We start from the raw sequence: 19,604 nt of genomic DNA, 5'->3' as shown, positions 1-19,604 counted from the left end.
ACCTCAAAGAGATCTAAGAAGAAAAGGACCCTCATATTCAAAAATACTTACTGCAGTTATTTTTGAAATGGCAAAGAATCAGAAACCAAGGCACTGCTCAGCAATTAAGGAATGAGTCAACAAATCGTTATACATACAGTGATGTGCTTGTGAATGTTTAGTAACTGACTCTCCAAAATAAAAGGTATGCATATATGTGTGTGTGTAATAAATTTTACTCCTATGTAAGTTGCATAATACATATAATAAAATACACAATATCCTTTATTCTAAATTCCTTACAGCCAATTGATTTTCACAGAATGCTTTTGCTGATTTTTGCCAAATTCTTATATCCATACCTAACCCACACCATGATTTGACAAATGGAGTTGCAGTCCAATCTGCTCTTTTACCAATAAATCTGCCATTAAATCTGATGTGTGATCCACTATTATACGATTTCTCATTCTTGTACAAATTACATTCACTAAATTGAAACCTCTTGCAGCTTCAGCACTATTGACTTCAAGAGTGCTATCTTTTTCACTTTTTGCATAACTACAGGGCTTTGAAATGTTGTTGAACTCTACATTATTATCTACAGAGTCTCCAAAACAATTCAAATAAATTTCATATTTTAAAATTTCACTTAAATGAGACGATCTGTGGTGGTTAGTTCTTTAGAAGACTAAGTAGATGGTTCTATTAAATCAGAATAATAAGAAATGCTGTCATCATTGAATCTGTCCAATAAAAGACATATGTTCATAGGTTGAAGTATATTTTCTGGTAACATATTCCTAGGAAGACTATTAAATTTATTATTTTTATTTAACGGAATGTCTTTAAACTTATCTGACTTAATAAAATTTTCAATTTGAGACTCATACTTTTCAGCACCAATCTTTTAATTTGCCAAAGCTCTTTTTGATTAATTTTTGTGCTTTCTGAATGCCAGTTGATCTTGACTACAATATGGTTGGACATAAAGAAGATTCTTCAAGAATGTCAGTTATTAAAGTAAAGTCTTGCAAGAAATGAATGTTAATTAATCTCTTTGCCAAAGCAGAATAAGAATGAGAAAAAAGGCCTATACTATGCAGTATAAGCATGCTGTACAGCAATGGCTCATAAACTACATGCTGCCCAGTTCTTGACCATTTTAAATCACTTCAATTTCAAGTACATTAACTATAGTTTCTAGCTCAGTTTGATTTTTTTTAGATTTGTGGTTAATGGAATAAATTTTATCCAGAAATATTTTGAAATGATTAGCTTTACTTAAGACATTGAATGATCAAATAATAATTGCAATCAATGGTTTTAACAATACCAAATAATGATTTTAGGAAAAATTTCTAATAAGCTCATAACTACTCTAGAGTTTCTTCCCAGGCATCATAGGAGCACTATGAAAATAAAAAGCAATTAAGTTTGTTTCCGAATTTTTAGCACTAAAGTCATAATCATTTAAAGTATTGAAAATATACTTTAATGTGGTGGTCACCAGTTCTTTTAAAGTAACAAATAATATTACCAGTGTTGGAGCTGATTGAACTGTACACACTGCCTATGTTCACAACTATTTCAGAAAATTGCTGAAAATTTAATAATCTGCTTTTATGAACTGGTACAAGTCAACTCCATTACTCTACTGGGTATCTGGACATGCATTATGCTGAAAGGCATGAGGATTCAGGGAAATGTGAGATTTGTATGAACTGATGAATGGCAAAGTGAGCCAAATCAGGAGAACAACTTATTCATTGCAGTAGTAACCACATTGTGAAAAGAAACAACTTTGAAAGACTTAATAATTTGGATCAATGCAATGATCAACCATAATTATCAGAGGACAAATAAAGAAGCACGCTCCATACTCTCTGACAGAATGACACATGTACTTTTGGGGCAGCAATTATCACAGTGCCTGTCATAAGGCAAACATTTAATAAATCTTTATTGACTAATTGGCTGGACATGGCCAATGCTGAAATTTGTTTTGTTTGTTCCCATACATTTGTTACAAAGGTTTTGTTTTTCTTTTCTTTTTTTTGATGAGGAAGGGGACATAGGAGAGAGAAAAATGGATTTTTGTTTATCACAATTTTTTTTTAAATTAAAGGAATCTTGTTAATTATGGAGCAGGCATTCTGGAGGGCATAATAGAATGAGTAGGCTAATCTATAGTAGCACCTTGGTAGGGGCGCTAGGGTTAAAATGAATGGGGTTAAAGAGTTTAGAACTGGGAGGCATCACCTAGCCTGGATTCTTCATTTTACAGATGAGGACATTAAGGTCCAGAGAGGTGAAGTGACTTATTTAAAGTCACTCAATTGATCAGTAGCAGAGCTGGTCCTCAGCTTTCAATTCCAGTGCCCTGGATGGTTCTATTTGCAGTGGATTCTTGATCTTATCAACACTGGTATTCTCTTCACTACCTGCCTGATTCTTGTCAGTACACTTCATAAATCCTCATACTTCATGTGTCATGAGTTCTTGTTCTTGAGTTTTTAATTTCATGGGTATAAATACAGGACTCAAGCTGTCCTTCCATTAACCTGTCCATCGCATAACCAACTATTTTTTTCTGTTAATACATTTCCTTGATGGCATTTTTCATATTTGCATTTGATTCTTGGTGAAATATGTAGTCTGTTTATGTCCTCCTTAGTTATATCCTCTATTTATTCATTTCTATTTATTGTCCCTTGGTCATGCCCAGTTTTTATTCTTCAACCACTATAGTATTCAATGACTCATAGGCACATAGCATCATTGGAGGAATATTGATTTTAAAAGATTGTGGAGGGGATTGTTTGAGTGTGTATGAGTGTGGACATTTTGGGCTCATTGAAAGCACTTTACAAATTCCTGAATGTAATCCAGCCCACTTTCTTCCTTTCATTCCTTTCTGAGTCACTGATCATTATCCACTTACAGTAAAGGTGCAAAATGGTGGTGAAGGAGTTTAATTGGTAAATACATTAGGCCAACTTGAGCTAGAACTAACTCAACTCCGAGAACCCAAGTGTGATAATATACTTGATGGATAAAGGGAAGCTTCCATTTCCCCCCTAACTTTTTTTGCTGTGATGCTGCAGCATTCCAAGGACTGACGACTAACATTGACTGGTAAGTGGGATGGAATAGAAAGGGAGAAGAAAAAATGTGTTAATATAGAAGAATAGTAACCACTGAGAGATGAAGGGAAGACTAGAATGCAGAGTCTGATCACAAAAGGTACCACTATTACTCTAAGACTTGATATGCTCATGGTAAGAGAGGTTGTCTCTTCAATGTGATTGGAAAGAGGAATGGTATGGGGTTAATAGGGACAATACCTGCACACATACGAGTATATGGAGTGATTAGCACCTCTGGTGTAAGGACTTTCTGAGACTTTTTCAGGGCTGTTCACTCACCTTTGGTGTCCACCTGATTCACCCAACTCTCACCTCCAAGAAGGTGTAGCATGCTCAGTGGCCACATCCTGGTAAACCATCTTGGCAGATGGGCTAATGTAGGTTGAAGGTAACTGACAGGCCTCAAACCTGTCAGTAAATTAAGCAAGCACATGAAGACTTCCTCCCAGCAGAATGGGTGGATGAGAATAATGTATTCCAACAGTCATGAAGATATCTGAAACAGGTGCTGTGAGCTTGATTAGACACTGAAGAAGCCAAAGTCATCCATTGAATCTTGAGTCTTAACTTTCATCTCACCAGGGATTTTGATGACTTGGAAAAAGAAAGTGAGGCTGATGACTTTGTACAATTCTACGTCACATAAATCCAGTTCAGAGAAAGTTAAGGCATCATCAACCCTGTGATGAGAGAGAACCCTTGGTTCTCTTTGAAAACAAAGGACAATGAACAACACCACCTGAATATAGTATGGGGAAGGAAGTCAAAGAGATCCTACATGGCTTCTGAGAAGATGAGCTAGGTGAGTATATGATACTTCCTACTTCTATGACTAAGTTGAGTTATGTGACATAATTAGGTTTCTTAGATTCACCTTTGAAATGGACAATCCTAAAACAAAAGGAGAACATTACTGGAACATAGATTCAAGGATTAACATGGCATTTATCAATACGTCTAACACTATCAATACATGATGAACTATCTCATTGGGCATCCTACCCAACTGTGCTGGGTAGGAATTATTGCATAGGCCTATCTCTTTTGAATAACTATGGATTAAGGAGTTACACTAATATCCACAGAAGCATCTGGAAGAATTCACTATAAGGTGTCTTTTCCATTTGGACTCTGTTCAGGGCACTTATCATGACAGTGACAAACATCATTGAGCAACATCTCCCTGCTCTGTGCTTCATTTGAAAATGATAATTAGATCACAAAACAAAATGATCTCTATACCTACATTTATTCAAGACTATTATGTAAAATTAACGTGGGAGATCCCTCATTGGATAACTCTTTAAAACTTTGTTTTGTCCTACTGAGTTAAATGCTTTTAAATATCATTAGCAAATAATATGCTTTGTGGGATCTTGCATTTTTGTATACTTTGTAGTCAATTGTGTGATTGTGAAAAAGTAGTTTGCTATAGAAAACTACCTCAAAAAGCTTACTTATTCTTTTTTATATTTATTTTAAGGACACTTTTGATACCATGTGTAGATAATTCTGATAAATATTTTAAATTGATGAAGAAAGTAAAATTGGGAGTTACTCATGTCTTCTTGGTTACCTTTCTTTTTTTTTTGAAATAATATATTGATACTTTAATGGATCTATAATTCCATTGCTGTACATGTGTTCAGAGAAAACTAGTACCTCTCGTATGAGGGCTTGCCAAGCCCTTTTTTAGGACTGCTCATTCATATTTGGTATCCACCTTGACCCAACTCTCACCTGTGGCACCAAGAAACTAGAATATATGTAGTGGCCACTCCTTGGTAAAACTCTTGGTAGATGGGCTAAACCAGGTTGAGGGTAACCAACCAGCCTCATACCTATCAGTAAGTTAGTGGAATGTCTACCCCAAGAATGTGAAAACTTTTCCTGGCAGAATAGGTGGATGAGAAAATTTATTTGAACTGTCATGAAGGCAGTTGAAACAGGTGTTTTGGAAAGCTTAGAACTTGGTCAGGCATTGAAGACACCAAGGTTATCTACTGTATCCTGGGTCATTGTTAGTTGTCTTGTCTCTTGTTCTGCTACTAGACTTCAAAGACTCAGGAGGAGAGAGTGAGGTTGGGGGCTCTGCACAACTCTGCCTCACTTAAAGGCATGTGGCTGGCTCAGAGAATAGAGCACTTGGGCTTGGAATCATGAAGATTTAGCTTCATGAGTTCAAATCCCACCTTACTAGCTGTGTAACCCTGAACCAGTAACTTAACCTTGTTTGCCTTAGTTACCTCATCTGTAAAATGAATTGGAGAAGGAAATGGCAAACCACTTCAGTATCTTTGCTAAGAAAACACCAACTGGGGTCGTGAAAAGTCTACTATGGAACAGCAACAAAGCCTCATTTAAATCCAATTTGTAAGCAAGTCAAGGCATCACCTATGATGTGATAGGTCCTCTGAAAAATGAAGTATGAACAGCTACAGGATAGGTACTCTCTCAAGCCTATGATTTTATTCCCTTCTTTCGAGATCTTTCCCTCTTCGAGATATCTTGAAAATCAATACCAGAATGTCTTCATAAATGTGTTCTGATTTTATCTTTGGGTTCTTGTTCAGGTCTAATTGCTTGCTGCATATTCCTAGATGAAAGTTCCATTTCTTCTTCCTCATGTAGCATATTAAGTACTAATAAGCGGAAGACTAAATCTGGTGTTTCCATTGTCATTAATGATGAGAAGGGACGAATATGGTTACACTCCAAATGCATTTCATTTTGCATCTGCTTGTTTTCCACCTCCATGTTTCTCTTATATAGGATGCTTCAAAAGTCTTAGCGCAATTTTAATCTTTCAGAGTCACATGAAGACTTTGGGGACACCTGCATAAATGTTCTGGGGATGATCTAATTACTTGAAGCCATATCCAACTTTGTTCAGCTGATTTATCATTTTGCAGCTTTGGGTTCCTCTAGTATTAATAACTCTTTGATTTTTGGACAAAGACTCACCTTTAGAGGACCAAGAGTTAAATTAATGTTTATAAATAGTATAAGAACTGTTTTTAATGCCTCCTTTTCTGCCACTATGCATGCCTCTGTATCTAAAGAAGTGGAAGGATGTTACACATGACTGAAGGGCACGTTTTATTTGTCCTTGCTTTGTAGGTAGCCATCACCAAAGAGTTCATCCCTAATTGAGCGATTTTCAGATAGGAAATACAATTTACCACTGAATCTGAAGTGTTAACTATTCTGGCATGGTAGAAGCTGACAAAATCTGTGCTCTATTGACATAGCTTTCAGGAACAAAGGTTTATCTCTTTGATGCAATAAGACAGAAGAGTAGGATTAAATCCTAATACTTTCATGAAACCTAACCTGATTCTGCTTTCTAGATGTCCATATGATTTTGTTTGTGTTTTTCTTGTTGCAAGATGACCTGTCAAGGGTACTCTGGGCCAAGGCATCTGTGTACAAGCCTATAAAACTGCAGCAGCAGCAGATATGACCCAATGACTCAGTATGTCCTTTCTATCTTGGTTATCACAGCTAGAACAAGCTCTGCAATCTGCAAAGCTGTAGATGCTACACAAGGACAGACCTGCCATATGTCTGTCATTGAAGGTGTGATGGATGGGAATAAATGCTTTGTGACAATAATGCTAAAATACTGACAGACATAACAAGAGAAATGTCTCGTTGTTGTCTAAGTGCAGCAGATCCAAGAAAGCGAGCAAACAGAACAAGAGAAAACAAATAAAAAAACCCCACAATCTGGAAAAGTTTTCTGTCTTTTTTGCCCATGCAAAGTAGGAAACCAAAGAATCTGGGGTTTTTTTCATTTCCAAAATGGTTTCATATAAGACTTTATCAGTCCTTAGAGGTGTTCCACTTAGTGATGTAAGGTGGCATTATAGCAACTGGAAACCTCAAGTACTTGGTCAGTGGATCATGCCAAAATGGATTTAGAACTGGAGGAGCCTCAGACTATCAAGTCTATCCCACTTAATGTAGAGGTGAGAAACTGAAGTCCGAGGAGGTTGTGACAAAATTAGATAGCTGATTAAAGATGATGGTACTAACAACTGGGTCCCCTGATTCTAAAACCAATGCTATTCCCACTGTCCCATAGCTACCCCTGACATTGTGTTAGTTTTTGAAATACTGAAATGGCAGAAATAGCACTCAGTGGCACATGCCCAAATGGTAGGGCATCACCTAGCCAGAATTATTCATGGTCAAGGTCAGAGCCCATAACTCATTCAACAATGGGCTTGTGAATTTATGAGAGATTTGCTTCCCAGGAGTCATCATCTCTGAGGTCTTGGCATTATTCTCTACCCCCTTCATCTTCATGTTTCTCCCAAGGCTTGTGCCATTGAGAGCAAGGTCAGACTGACATCTTCCTTGTAGTTATTTGGTGTCTTGCCTTTATATGTAAATTCTCGGACACTACCCTGAACTCAAACCTGGGGAAGAATGTCTCTCCTGTGTTTCCAGAAGAATGATTCTTTTAAATTTCCAAAGGGTTCCATTCATCTGTCTATGCCACCAAGAAAGGTAAGATAAATGTTAGAAAACTTTATGGGGTCAATTAGCATGGGGAAATGAACATAAATCTTGGGGCCAAAAGCCACAGACTAAGGCAATGCTTTTTTATGAAACAACTTGATCCTTATGTCCTGGGACACCGGGGACTTGGCTAATATTCTGTAACTCATTGTAGGAATTAGTCTAGGTATCTGGCCCTGGTGATAGAAATGAAATTGAGAAAGAGTGACAGCCTTGTGTCAGAGTAGCATAGGGAAAGACTTATAATCCAATTGTTCCACTGATATGGCATTGGGTGGTTTGAGTGGGTAGGTGGAGGAATTCAGTAAACCCACCTTCCTAGGGAAGTGAACTTATCAATTAATCGATCAATCAATAAGCATGTAAGTGCCCACTATGTTCCAGGTGCTGTGCTTGCAGGTGGGGATACAAAGACAAAAATAAAACAGTCCTTAAGCTCAAGGAGCTTACATCTTATGGGAGCTGGGGAAAGACAACATACAGAAATAGAAATATATGTGAAAGGCATACAAAGTAATCTTGGAGGGAAAGCCACTAGCAGCTATGGGACAAAGAAGAAAGTCATGCAGAAGGTAGTACTTTAGCTGAGTTTGAAGGGAACCATGAATTCAAGGAGGAAACAAACATCCAGGCACAGTCAGCGAAGAGGCATCAGGAAAGGAGAAGGAACAGCATGAATGCCACTGTGGCTGAACTTTAGGGAACATGGAGAGGAGTCATGTGAAAGCTAGAAGAAAGGTAGAATGAAGCTAGAATTTTAAATGCCACCAACAGGCAAGGTTATAAATGATCCTAGAGGCACTAGGGAGCCATTGGAGTTTATTGAGTAGGGAATGACATGATCAGACCTGTACTTGAAGAAAAGCACTTTAGTAATTGTGTGGAGAGTGAAGTGAATTAGGGAGAGACATAAGAAAGGGATATGGATTGGAAGGCTATTGCAATTGGCCATGTAAGAGGTAATAAAGATCTAAACTAGGACGGTGACTGTGTGAGTAGAGATAAGGGGATGTGTGGGACAGATATTGTTGCAATAAAAACAACAAGACTTGGCAAACCAATGAATATGTTGGATGGATGAGAATGAGTGCAGGATGATGCTGAAGCTGAAAGTCAGGTTGACTGGAAAGACATGGTATCTTCCACAGACATAAGGAAGTTCTGAAAAAGGTTAAGTTTAGGCGGAAAGAAAAATGAGATCTGTTTGAGACCTAATGAGTCAGATGCCTAAGGGACATCTAGTTCTAAATGTTCAATAGGCAGTTGGTGGTGTGTGATAGAAGCTGAAGAAAGAGATTAGAGGTACATATGTATCTCTGGGAACCATCTGCACATAGGTGATAACTGAACCCATGAGAACTAATGATGAATTCGCCAGATGAGAGTGCATAGAGAGAAAAGACAAGTGGTCCCAGGACAAAGCCTCAGAGTATACCCTGACAAGAGTGTTCACATAAATAGTGGGAAAAATGAAAGAGAGCAGTGTTAAAATAGCGAGAGAGACGTAAGGACAGAGAGAGAAACACAGACAGACAGACATGGACAGAGAGAGAGACAGAGAGACAGAGAGAAAGAGTATCCATTGGAGAGAATGTTCAGCAGTGTCTAATGCTGCAGAAAAGTCAAGAAGGAAGAGGGTTAAGAAGAGGTCATTTGGCAAGCTCACTGATTAAAAGTTCCCCAAAAACTTTGGGGAGCACAGTTTCAGTTGAATAATGAGATCAGAAACCAGATTTCATTGTGAGTGAGCAGAGACAAAGAGTAGATAGCTTTTTAAAAGGAATTTGATTGAGAAAGGGAGGAGAGATATAGTATGGTAGCTGAGATGGTAGAATACTTAGACATGTCAGCAGGTAGGAGGAAAGGAAGCAGTAGATATGGAGAAATTAAAAATTAGAGAGAAAGTGGATGATAGTGGTGGTGGGGTGGGAATCAACTGGAGACAACACTGGAGGAAGGGATCTAGGGCACAAGCAGATGGATTTGCCTTGGGCATGAGTCTTTTTTATTGAAAACTGAAGTAAAGGAGGATAGTGAGGGTTAATGTCAAGGGTTTATGAGATGAGGAAAAAAAGATAAGAGTGACCTCACAACAAATGGCCTTGCTTTTCTTAATAAATAATGAAGTAAGGTCTTCAGGAGAAGGGTGGAGAATGAAAGGCTTGAGGCAAGAATTTTGACGCTTGCTGTTGTAAGTGGAGTAGAAAATTCGAATAAAAGGATTGCCTTGTTTCAGTGAGGGCCCAGGTAAGATTAAATAACATTAAAAATGTTAAATGTTTAAAAGAAACATTAAAAAATGTATAGTGGACCCAGTTAGCAAGATTGTGTGATTTCCTCCCAGTTCCACTGGGAAATTCAATAGTTAGAGTAGAGGAGATGAATGGTGAGAATTATCCAGGGTTGGAGTTTGGCACGGCATGGGCCATGATAGGAGAAGAGAACAAGAGCAATCATGTAGCATTTAAGTGGTTTACTAATGGGGTCAAGATTATGAAGGGAGGAGAATGTAGACAGAGGATAGACAGGAGTGATGACCTGGAAAAGTACTGAGGGATGGAGACATTGGAGGTCATGGTAAGGCTGTAGAATATGTTTAGGAGAATTAAGGCACAGGAAGAGATTGAATGGTAAGATTATGAACAGATATAAGAATTTCAGAATTCTTGATCATGGCACTGGAAGATTTGGGTGATGGCTGGTATCATCCCTGTGTTTAGTTGAAGGAGAAGTTCATGGGATTCGAATGAGGAAGTGGGTGGCATTTGAGGAAACATCACTATTCATGTGAAATGAATGGGCAGGAGTTAGGGTGGAGAGGTAGACTGTTATATAGCCATTAAAGTTATTTGAAAGGAGGGTCAGTAGATGACATCCACCAGGATCTGGATCAAGTGATACATTGGGATATAGTAAACCTTAAAGGAGAAGAGATTGTAGATTGATGGAAGTAGAGGGAGTCTGGAAGGGGCAATGGGGACCAAAGAGTATTCTGAGTCCTTTTCTGAGATCAGTGTGCACATATATGGGGTTGTGTGTGTGTGTGTGTGTTGGGAAGTATTGGGAAGGTACAACTAATACTGAAAAAAGATGTCTGGTGGCATGGAGAGGAAATAGGGGCAAGGAGGGAGTCAAGTATGGTGAATGCCAGAAGTTGAAGGGAGACAAAAAGGGTAGTTGTTTCCTAGCCATTGAGGAATTAATGAATAGTTTCAACTCTGATGATGAAAATAGATCACCACTCTCTTTTAAAGTCATTACACAGTTCAGGTCTTGATGAAATAAAAATTTAGTATAATTACTCTGTCATAATTTAGAGTGACACAAGACTTAAAAATTACAAAACAATTTACATACATGATTCCACTTGATCCTTCTCAGAAGCCAAGTGTTTTAATGTCTTCTTCATGTCAGGTCAGCATTCCATCCACCAACAGAGGCTCTCTCCCTCTCTCTCTCTCTCTCTCTCTCTCTCTCTCTCTCTCTCTCTCTCTTCTCTTCTCTCACATAGGGGAGGAGGGAGATGAGCTTCATGAATGAAAAATTACTTTCTCTCTCTGGGGAGTGGGAAGGGAATAGGAGGGAAATGGAGCCTCATCTGCTTGTTTGTGTTTCGCTGTGTTTAAAATGTCGACTCTTAGCATATTTTTAAATTCATCAGACGTAGAAGGCGGATTTAAATAGCCCCATAGTGTGAAGCTGGTAATTTCATTTGCCATGTCATAGATGCTGGCAGGAGGCTGGAAGGGATACAACAATATTCTTGCAATTTTGGAGAAGTCATGGAGCACAGACTCCCTTTTGGTAGCCTTTCCTGGGTCATGGATGCCTTCTAATTGGATCCACAAGAGTTCTAGAATAAAGGCAGAAAAATAAGGGGCAGGAAAAGGGAAAGATGGAAAGATTGACAGAGAAGGGAAAAGTGATCCATACATGATTTCCTCTTTGCATAAGTTCAAATAGATGAAGTTCTTTTTAACAATTAAATTCTATGAAAAGACAGAAGGAAAAAAATGGATCAAGAAAGAACAGAAAAGCTGAAAAAATGGCAACAAACATGTATTAGTCTCCTATGGTATACAAAACGCTGTACTAAGCACTGAAGGAAATACAAAGTTTAGATAAGACAGTCACTCCCCTTCAGAACCTAGAGGCAGTAGTTCTACAGGAGAACAAGATCTGACAGCCCAGATGGGACAGTATCCAGCTTCTGGTTCAGATGGACTCCTGGGCTAAGAAACTGTTATGTCAGGTCTTCTAAGAAAAAAAAAAGGCAGCCACCAACTCCAAACACAGGACCAGCAGAAGCCTCCTCCCAAAGTCTAGGCTCTATGACCTCCCGTTTCCCAAGCAGAAGAGCACATCCCCTGGAACCAAACTTTGGGATAATGGGTATGGTCATCCCAGCTACTGAAACTTTTCAGATTTAGTCTTTTCTTTTCAAACCCTTTCTAGAAGGGGAGAACAGAGACCTCATCCTAGTTTATAAAGACTATCCAATGTTATTTCTAAATGTGCATCTCTGCAGGACAGATCATAATACAGGCAACAGTCATTTCCCCAATGACCTCTAAGTAGATCTGGTGTTGAAATTTTCCTAGTTTTTGCCTCTAAGTTTCTCCCACTTGCCCAAATAGATAGTGATGGAGGTAAAGGGTGGGAGAAATACAGATGCTAGGTCACCCAGGAATCAAGATCATTGCCTCTCCTAGGGCTCATTAAATTCTAGACCTTGAAGTATACAGATATGGCTCCTCAAAGTCTGAACAGGGCAAAGTCTAAAATGGATCTTTATACTTTTGACACCAACTAGGTGCTGCAGATCCAGTCCCTGAGCTTCAAGCTGGGAGTTAGAATGAATCTCTAGACCAGAGGTTTCCAAACTTATTTGACTTACTGCCACCTTTAAAAAAGAATTACTTAGTCCTCCCTGGAAATCTTTAAACCTTTAATAGTTTTTTTTTGAAATTTATATCATTTCAAAAAATATAAAATATTTTTTAAAAAAATATATCCTAAATTTAATAATCTATTGTAAATTTGTGCTTTTTTCCTGCATTAAAGTTTTGCTGACACAATATTTATTATGAACTGTCTAGTATGGTATAGTAAACAAGTAATTACATGAACATATTCCTCCTGATGAGTGCTGGACTTCCTGACAATCTGAGACTCACTTGCCTGCTAATACTTGCCTGTTAAGGCCTGTCAGTGTACTTGGCCACTGAGTGGTTATAACTTACATTTTGTGTGTTTATTTGGAAAATAATGTAATCACTATGACGTTAACTCTGTTACACAATAAACAAAAAAGGTACAAATAGATTTTTTCAAAATTCTCTTCTCTTCTTTCCTTATGCTTCCACCACCCCCTTATTTTTATTTGATGCCCCACAATTGTACCTGAGGCTACCACACCCCTGGCTCATTCCGTGCCCCCCCAGGGGGTGGCATCACCTACTTTGGGAGCCTCTGTAGGCCATCACTTCTCAAAGCATTGTATGGGGATTCCTGAGGGTACCCAAGACCTTTCCATGGTGTCTACATTGTCAAAATTATTTTTATAAAAATACTAAGACATTCAAATTTCTAGTATGATAAATATCAACAAACAAAAACACCCATAAAGAAAAGGCCTTTGGGGACTTTCAATAATTTTAAGAGATTAAAATGATCCTGAGACCAATAATTTCGGAATAGCTATTCTAGAACTTCTAACAGTTAACAAAAGAAGGTTTACTTAGATATAGAAAGGAAAGGATATCAGCAAGGATACATCCTGGAGTCAATGAGTAAAGATTTCCTTCTTTGATGATGTTTCTGCTGCTATTGCCAGTCGAGCTTGAGGAAGAACCACACTTGCTTTTGTGTGGTCTGGCTCTTGGACATCAGGAAGCTAGATGAAACTTATTCCCCTGAGTCAATTAAGTACGGAGGATAGTTTCAAAGTCTTTTATGGAAAAACTAGCCTAACCTGCATGGCAGATACTGTTCCTCTTATACTAAATCTTAACAAGTTGTTTCTACCTACTAAAGGAGTAAAGATGCTGTCACTAACATTTAAATTTCAGGGCCCTGGGACAAAGTTCCAGTTGTTCCTCTCTTGTTATAACTCTGCCGAGAAGCGCAAAGCTCAAGGAAGAACCTGAGCTGATTTACAGGTCTGAGAAAACAAAGCAAATTTATCTCAGTATCTCAGTGCTCATGGAAAAATATTGACACCCAATAATAAACAATTTTCCCCCAGAGAACTTTGTTCCTTATAATTATATCCTAGGTAGGTGTTAATTCTCATAACTGCTCAGCATGTGGTCCAGAGTCCTCTGCAAAGTGCAGGCATCACTCTGGTAGCTCTCCCTAGAATTATCATGTAAAGTCAGTTCCTTTGGGACATCTCCAGCTTTCTTCTCTTAGTTCTTTGCCTTAATTCCTGTGTGTCTACAAACATGTGGCATTATTAGCCTCTTCTCCCTACCCAACACACACACACACACACACACACACACACACACACACACACACACACACGCTCTTTTGCCTTGGCCTTCCGTTGTTTTTCCCCTAGAGAAGACTCCTTGATGCTACAGACCCAATCTTTCTAATGCAGAAAGAAATAACTCTAAATTTCCTTGTCATAAAAAGAAATAAAGTCTCCTTAGACAGAATTCAAATTCAGCAGTTCCAGACCAGATATCTTCCTCTGAACCCTCTCTCTCTCTTGCTCAGTGGTTCCCAACAATGTCTGGACTCCTAGAAGTTTCTGCAGCAATTGGGATCATCAGTCTTCATCCCTTTATCACCTTTGTATGGGTTTCTGTTACCGACACTGATTTGGGTCAGGGTGAATCAATAGTCAGAGATGCTCTTTTCCCCAGGACTCAAATGGTATCTTTCTAATCCTCAGCAGCATCATATGGATCTAAAAAGTGAATCCTTCCAAATCATCTCTCCAGGTCCAGAATTTCTCAAGAACTTACTGTATAGAGTTATTCACATTATCCTGATCTACTGTCCTTAGGGTAGGAGGATCCAAGCTACCTTCAGAGTTAATACAGGCTGAGAAAGTAAAGGGAGGGAGAGAAAAAAATAAGTAAATCCCTGCTACATAAGGTATCACATACAGAAGCAAAAGGTATATATTTTCTCTCTCTACCTGGATTATAATTCCTTGAGAGTTCCTCTACATATATAGGGATATCAAGGTTGAATAGTACTATGCTTAGAGTGAGTGCTTATTTGAGCCCAAAGGAGTTTGAAGGGTTAATTAGATAGAGGTAGAGGGAGACTAATGGGAAAGATGGTCATGAACTGGACCTGGTCATGAGTAAAGGAGTATGAAGAGAAGCTAGCCCTCTAATCTTTAGGAAGGCATCTAAAAGACCAGGTACAGATCTAGAACAAAGACTCCAAGATAGAACAAAGACCAGGAGGGATCCTCTAGTCATTCTTAGGAAATAGGAATCAAACATAAGTGGAGAGGGGGAAGGGTTGGAGCTAAGGACATGAAGTCTAGATGAACACATATTTTGGAGGACAGTTTGGACAGGAATCCTTCTGAGAAGCTGAATGCTTTTGTTGATTAGTTGCAACTAACTCTTCATGACCCCATTGGGGGTTTTCTAGGTAAAGATACTGTAGTGATTTGTCATTTTTTTTTTCCAACTCATTTTACAGAACAAGAAACTGAGGCAAATAGTGACTTGCCCAGGGGCACATATTTGGTAAGTGTCTGAGGCTGGATTTGAACTTAGGTCTTCCTTCTTCCAGGTCAGCACCCTATTCACTTCAGTGCCACCTAGCTGTCCCTAGATGCAGAATGGTCATATCCAGCTGAGACATTGTGCCAGCAGAATAAAAGCTCCTTGAAGTTAGACACTGCCTCATTTTTGTATACCCAGAGCATAGTACAGTGTCTTGTATATAGCTAGGATTTAATAAATGAATGCTTTCATGCCTTTGTGGCCAGTCAAGGCTTGGTGGTTCAAGGTCTATGTTACTTAAAAGAACTCAACTCATCCTGTTACCTGATGAGGTTCTGATAGTTGATTGAAGTCAGGAAATTAGGACTAAAAAATATCTAGCTTGAATTAGATAGAGCAGCTTCATGTTCTACCTCCATTCCCACCCTGGGGGTCACTTTATACCATAATAGGAAGTGGCTTCAGAACTCTAATCAATGCAGTGATTTGATGGATGGTGTAGGGTACCTTCTACCTTGAAGGAAAGAAGTGGCAGAGTATCTGTGTCAAATGAGACACACATTTTCAGACATGGACAATATATTGATTTGTTTCACTCAAATCTCCTTACAGGTAACAAGGGAGGACTTTATTGAGTTAGCACAAAGTAATAGTAATGTAAAAAAAGAAGAGCATCAATAAGATATATTTGTCAAAGTCCCCCTCCCTCAACTACCACCAAAAAGGAAAAAAAGAGAGAGAAAGAGAGAGATACAGCCTTGCTTTGATGGGCCTTTCACTCTGTCCCAAGTTCCTCGCCCCCACAGCCAAACAGAAGGCAGCCATGGCTCAAAAGTTCCCCAAACAAATCAAAGGAAGGACCAGAATGGGCTTGGGGTAGTGGAAGGAATGCTGGAGAGCTAGGAGACCTGAGACCTGGTCCTGCCATTAGCATCACCTCAGTGAGGGACGTTGAGCTAGTCACTTTTTCTCTATGGGCTTCAGGTTCTATATTTGTCTAATAAGGAGGTCACTTTTGTTGTTCAGTCACTTTACAATCATGCTTGACTCTTTGTGACCCCTTTTGGGGTTTTCTTGGCAAATATACTGGAATGGTTTTCCCATTTCCTTCTCCAGCTCGTTTTATAGAGGAGGAATTGAGGCAAACAGAGTTAAGTGGTTTATTTGTCCAGGGTCACACAGCTAGTAAGTGTCTGAGGCTGGATTTGAATTCATGAAGACAATATCACATTAGGTCAAGTCTCAAGTCCCCCTTTCCTCTAATTCCCAGGGTCCTGTGAATAAATGACTTTTCAGATCCATTTTAGCTCTGACAATTTTAGGTCATTGCCCTTTCTACCAGACAGAGGACATAGGCCTTTGGAATGAACAATGTACTTCCAACAAATCTCATTTCTCATCTGTAAAATGGGGCTAATTATATCTATACAACCTACCTCAGAATGTTGTCATTAGGAGCAAATTAGGTAAAGTGCTCTATAATGCCAGTTAGCATTATTAGATTCCCCTGCCTCCAAATATGCAGGGCCCATACAATAGATGGAAGAGACAAATGAAGAAGGGGGGTGGGGTGGCGCCTCTTTGTTTCTTCAGAAAACAAGGGGAAAACAGGCCTGGAGGCATCTTTTCTGCGTGGCAATGAGGAAGCTAAAGTAATACTGAGTTGTCGTTTTTCATGTAAAAAGTTGCCCCACGTAGCAGTCAGTGAGGCTCGTGGGGAAGGAAATAGCAACGCTTTGATATGCATCACACTGCCTGAGAGAAAGGCCGATCAAGCCTCAGACACTGGCACACTCCTGCTGTATTTTATTTTACAAAGTCAACAGCATGCAGCTCCTTTGCCCATTAGCACAGGGAAAAGCAAATTCCAGGCAGTCACCTGCCTGCCCTTGCACATATTTACCAGGCTTTTGGATGCAAAGCCTTTGGGGACTGAACTCTTAACAGCAATGCATGGTTCACTTTGTTCATTATTTTTAGTAAGAGGATGGCTTGCTTTCCATCAGTGGATGTAGAATCAGAAGACTTGGGTTTGAAACCATGCTCTTCAATTTGCTATGACGCTAAGCAAACCATTTCATAATTCTAGGCCAACATTTCCTTACCTTTAAAATGAGAGATTTGCAGTTCCAGGTCTCTGCTTTATATGCCTGCCCAGCTCTAACTGCTCAGATGAGCTTGGTTGAACACCTAAGAATACTGAGGCTAATATAGAAAGCCATGCTCAGTGAGCATTTATACCTCAGAAATCAGAACCTGACATTGTTTTGTTGATTAAGGAAGTAAAGGAGAAAGTTTAGAAATGCAGATTAAACCAAAACGTGTGTCTTGCATACTGGAAAGAGGCTGTTGAACATCTACTAGTAATGCCTTGAATGCATTTACTGTTGTGAAAGGAACCTCTTGGTTGTATGACAGGTATATGCATATGTATAAAAATGTTTACCTGGTTTCATACTGGCCTCACCTATTGAAAATCCTCTTGTTTCAAGAACACTAGACTTGGAGTCAGGAGAGACCTGGATTTAAATTCTGATGTATATACTTTTACTTGGATCTCGGTGTCCTCATCTATAAAATAGGGATAAAAATATTTGCCCTGATGTTATGATGGTATACTTAGGGAATCCTAGAGAATCAAATAAAAACTAGTTGAAATAATAAACAACTTTAGTAAAGTTGCAGCATATAAAATAGACCAACATCAATCATCAGCATTTCTATATATCACCAGCAAAGTCCAGCAGCAAGAGCTAGAAAGAGAAATCCCATTTAAAACAACTATAGACAATAGAAAATACTTGGGCTTCTATCTGCCAAGACAAACCCAGGAACTATATGAATACAGTTGCAAAACAATCTTCACAGAAAAAAAGTCAGATCTAAAGAAGTAGAAAAGTATTGATTGCTTGTTGGTAGGCTGAGCCAATATAATGAAAATTTTTATCCAAATTAATTTACCAAATTTATCCAAATTAACCTACTTATTCAGTGCCATAGCAATCAAACTACCAAAAATTATTTTATGGAACTAGAACAAAACATCAAGAATATCAGGGGAATCCATGAAAAAAAATGTGAAGGAAGGTGGCCTAGCCATATCAGATCTCAAATTGTATTATGAAGTGGCCATCATCAAAATAATCTGGCTCTGGCTAATCAGTGGAATAGATTAGGTACACAATACATTGTAATGTATGACCACAGTAATTTAGTATTTGATAAATTCAAAGATCTGAGCTTTTGGGAAAAAAATTCACTATTTGAAAAAAACTGCTAGGAAAACAGTTTGACAAAAGTTAGGTATAGATCAACACCTCACAATGTGTACGAGGAGAAGGTCAAAATGGGTACATGATTTAGACATAAAAGGTGACACCATAAGCAAATTAGGGCAGAGTAGAATAATTTACCTGTCAGATCTATAGATCGGGGAAGAATATAGGACCAAACAGGAGATAGAGAGCATTGTAAAATGTAAAATTATATTAAATTAAAAAGGTTTTTGCAGAAATAAAACCAATGGAACCAAAATTAGAAGGAAAACAGAAAACTGAGGAAATTTTTTTATATAAGTATCTCTGATAAAGCCCTCATTTCTCAAATATTTAAAGAACTGAATCAAATTTATAAGGATACAAGTCATTCCCCAATTAATAAGTGGTTAAAGGAAATGAACAGACAGTTTTTAGAGAAAGAAATCAAAGGTATCTATAGTCATATAAAAAAATGCTCTAAATTACTATTGATTTGAGTAATGTAAATTAAAACAACGATGAGGCACTGCCTCATACCTATTAGATTAGCTAATATGACAGAAAAGGAAAATTATAAATGTTGGATGAGATATAGGGAAATTGGGACACTATGCACTGTTAATGAAGTTGTGAACTGATCCAACCATTCTGGAGAACAATTTGGAACTATGCCCAAAAGCTATAAACCTGCATACCCTTTGATCCAGCAATACCACTACTGGATCTGTCACAAAGAGAACTAAAAAAAAGGTTGAGACCTATTTGTACAAAGATTTTTCTAGAAGTTCTTTTTGTGGTGGCAAAGAATTGGAAATTGAGGCGATGCCCATCGATTGGGGAATGACTGAACAAGTGGTGGTATTTGATTATAATGGAAATACTATTGTGTTATAAGAAGTGATGATCAGGATGCTTTCAGAAAAACCTGGAAAGACTTACATGAACTGATAGAAAGTGAAGCAAGCAGAGCATCGTGCACAGTACTAGCAATA

At 38.4% G+C, this 19,604-nt stretch overlaps 1 pseudogene; it reads right to left on the bottom strand.

Annotated features, from left to right (window-relative positions):
• Positions 1–254: 254 nt before the first annotated feature.
• On the bottom strand, positions 255–3,487 carry LOC140531950 (E3 SUMO-protein ligase KIAA1586-like; annotated as a pseudogene).
• Between the last annotated feature and the right edge of the window lie 16,117 nt (positions 3,488–19,604).

The sequence above is a fragment of the Notamacropus eugenii genome, chromosome 3 (genome assembly GCF_028372415.1).
Source record: "Notamacropus eugenii isolate mMacEug1 chromosome 3, mMacEug1.pri_v2, whole genome shotgun sequence".
Classification (NCBI taxonomy): domain Eukaryota; kingdom Metazoa; phylum Chordata; class Mammalia; order Diprotodontia; family Macropodidae; genus Notamacropus; species Notamacropus eugenii.
This window is presented reverse-complemented; position numbering and strand designations above follow the sequence as displayed.